Genomic DNA, 3,596 nt, shown 5'->3' on the forward strand with positions numbered 1-3,596 from the left:
TGGATATTTCACCTTCTAGTGTAAGGTAGAAGAAACTATTCCTAGGGTATGAAGCCACAATCTAGCCACAATGGCTGTGTAGGGTGAATAAGCATCCACCACGATAAAATCCACCTCTAGCACTTCTAAACCAATCTGTACAAGTAGTCTAATCTAGCCCTTCGGAATGAAGACCTTCTTATCAAAACTTACCAGGGGCAAGTTATAGGCTAATAGATCCTCGGGTCTCAAATTTAGCCCCTTGTACAGGTTGGAGTACATAATCTCAGCATCACTTCCCTAATCTGCCAACACCCTCTTCACATCATACCCCTCAATCCTAAGTATGACCACTAAAGCATCATCATGGGGTTGGATGGTTCCGATCTTATCCTCGTCCGAGAAGCTCAAGACCGGTTGGATTTCTATTCTAGCCTTTTTTGGCTCTGGATTAGCACTCTCGGTGGATAGTTGAGCCACAAACATCACTCTAGAAGGGCAAGAACTGGTCCTCCCTAGAGTAACGAAGATGGCATTTATCTTTCCCAAGGGTAGTCTTGAAGAATCATCTCTTCAGGATTCTGAGTTTATCTGGCCCCCCTGGCCACTAGAGTGATGCAAGAGTTGTTTTAACTTTCTTTCACGAATGAGCTGGTCTAAATAGTCCCACAGATTTCTACAATCTTCTATGGTGTGTCCTTGGTCTTGGTGGTATTGGCAATAAAGGTTTTAATTACGCCTTACGGGGTTTCCTGCCATCTTATTTGGCCATTTGAAGAATGGCTCATTCCTGATCTTCTCCAAAACCTTATGCATCGGTTCTTAGAACACAGCATTGACCGCCTGAGTACTGGCAGATCCTGACTGGCCTACAAAATCTCTCCGTGGCCGGTTGTTATTGTATCGGTCTGACCTAAAATCCCTCATATCCTGTGGGATAACCTTATCATTTCCCTTCCCATGCTACTAGTCTTCCTTAACCCTTTTATACTTATCAATCTGGTCCATGAGTTGGTACACACTGGTGACAGGTTTGCTAATCAGAGATTTTCTCAAACCATGCTCGGTTAGGAGGCCAACCATAAAAGTAGATGGCCACATCATCAAACTTCCCTTAGCACCAAAAGACCTTCTCACAGACGTGGGTGTGGTGAGAAAAGGATTTGGTTAAGAACCTCTCAAGGATGTATCAATGGAGAGGGTGAGAGTAGAGGAATTTGAAGATTCTCTATGTGAAGATTGTGGATGAATCAATCTTGTTTTTCTCTAGGTTTCTCTCTCAAAATTCTCTCTAGAAGCTCTCTACATTTCGTGGGTTTAAGGGGTATGTATACTAGGGTGAGATAGGAATGCGAAGAGTCAAGTTTTTCAAAATAGAGCTTGTTGGCGGCTTGGCCTCGCGACTTGGTTGAGTTGCGAGTTCAAGCTGTGAGATAATAGAACGACTAGGCTGGACTTTTTGTCCTATAGTGCTCTAGCTGGTGCGACTGTTCATCTTCTTGCATGCTTCACTCGTGTGCTACATTTGGCAGCTTGTTAGTCGTGGGTCACTCGCGAGTCCCAGCCGTAAAGCCTTGCATCCTTGCACAATCTTGAGCATTTCTTCACATTCTTTCACTCACTACCCTTACATGAATCCCACCTAAATACAGGATTTCTAAGTGCTGAAATACAAGCAAATTGGCATAGAATAAAGTCAACAAGATGGTTGATTAAATTCAACCTTACAATCTCCCCCTTTGGCTATTTCGTGACAAAACCCTACAACAAACTCTAGACTTAACGCATGAGTTGGGAACAGTTGGAAAACTTACTCACATTTAACTCTAGAATCTATGAAGCTTTTGAACCATAAGACCAAAAAGTCTCAAAAGCAACAGGTATAGACTATAAAGTACTTCCCTTATCATATCACTACCCCTATCATGAATCATAGGAGTTGTGATGAGTTTGGAACATATATACCTGTAACCTGAAACACTTGCACAAAACACATTAGACCCTCAAGGTAAAACAAGTAATAAACGGACAAGTATAATGTAACAAGTAAATTGCGATCAAGTAAACATGATGTGAAACATATGAGCAGCTTGATCATACTCCAAAATAATGTTTTCTTATTAGTTCAATGTCTTCTCCCCCTTGGTATATGCATCTCCCCTATGGAATATCTTTCCCTCTACAAATGTGCATGAGAAGTAGAATTTCTCCTCCTAAGAATGTGCACAGGGGTCATATAGAAATGACAAAAACTCTTCGGTATACTTTCCCTCTTTTTGTCAGGAATAGACAAAGTATCAAGGAGAAAAGAGGGCAAGAGATGAAGGTATGAATAATGAAAATGATGCATGAGGGGTGTGAGATGAATGAGAAAATGAACCTCAAACCTAAGACGAAACAAAATGCTACAAAGCATAAGGTAAACATGGCATGCTAGGATGAAGAAACAAGGTATAGACCAATGCATGACAAGGGTAGCAAAGGTGTGTGCAAAAGGTGGCTATGTGCAATGCATGGAAAATGCACATGTGGGGTAAGGTGTGTTAAATACACAACCAATGAACCAAACATGTTCCTAATGAGGAAACATGAGAAATCCAAAAGTTTGGTACTCATCGGAGTCCAAACAAGTGAGAAAATGTCTAAGAGGCATTTTATCAAACACCTAACATCACACTATAAACAACAATGTGAAATAATGTATGAACATTATGAAATCCACCTTTAATACATGAACTTTTTGCCACAAGGGGCCAACATCCAGAGCAAATCAACAAAAGGAACCAATCCCATACAAAAATTTGATCAAAAAAATATGTTTTCCTAACTCTTATGATGAAAATCTCAATCAAGAGTACAAAACTCACCAAAACATAATCTAAGGATCCAAATCAATGAAAAGAGTTTAAAATAACCTTAGAGATGTTAATGGAATGAAAAACCATTCAAATTGATTGGGTTTTTATGTAAAAATATTAAAAGAGGGGTTTAAGAGAGGATGGGAGAGGTTTAAAACAGGTTTTCCACTAAAAACCCTTTAAAAAGCTGTTTCTGGGCGTTTGGCAACTGGGCGAGTTGCCAACGAGTGTCCAATGAGCCGCGAAACCATTTTGCTTGAATCGCAACTGGGCTTGCGGCTGGGCAAGTTGCCAAAACGAGTAGCCAAAACTGGCAGCTTGTTCACTACTCGCACAAGTAGCCAGAATGAGTAGCCAAAAATTCTAACACTTGTTTTTCACACAGAACATGTTTAATTAATGAAAAACAAAGTAAGCACTAAACATGAACACAAAGAGTGATAAAATCACTTTAAAAAACGTATAAAATGATCAAAAATCTTTTTGGATTGATCCATATAAAGTTGAGTATACACACATCACATTTAAACAAGTACAATTGAATAAATGAATAAGGCATTCATTGAACATTAGGCATGCGTGTTGTGTGTGTGTATCAAATGTGAAATAGTCCTTAGTCTAGAGTAAAGTTTCAATGATCAATTCAATCAAATTATACACAACTAGTACTAAGGTAAGTGGTCTATCTTAATTATAGAAATGAACATATATGACCTCCCACAAGAAAATGATTATACAACTTTGAAGCTTTTCATTTGG

The sequence above is a fragment of the Quercus suber genome, unplaced genomic scaffold (assembly GCF_002906115.3).
Source record: "Quercus suber isolate HL8 unplaced genomic scaffold, Cork oak 2.0 scaffold_34, whole genome shotgun sequence".
In the NCBI taxonomy this organism is placed as follows: domain Eukaryota; kingdom Viridiplantae; phylum Streptophyta; class Magnoliopsida; order Fagales; family Fagaceae; genus Quercus; species Quercus suber.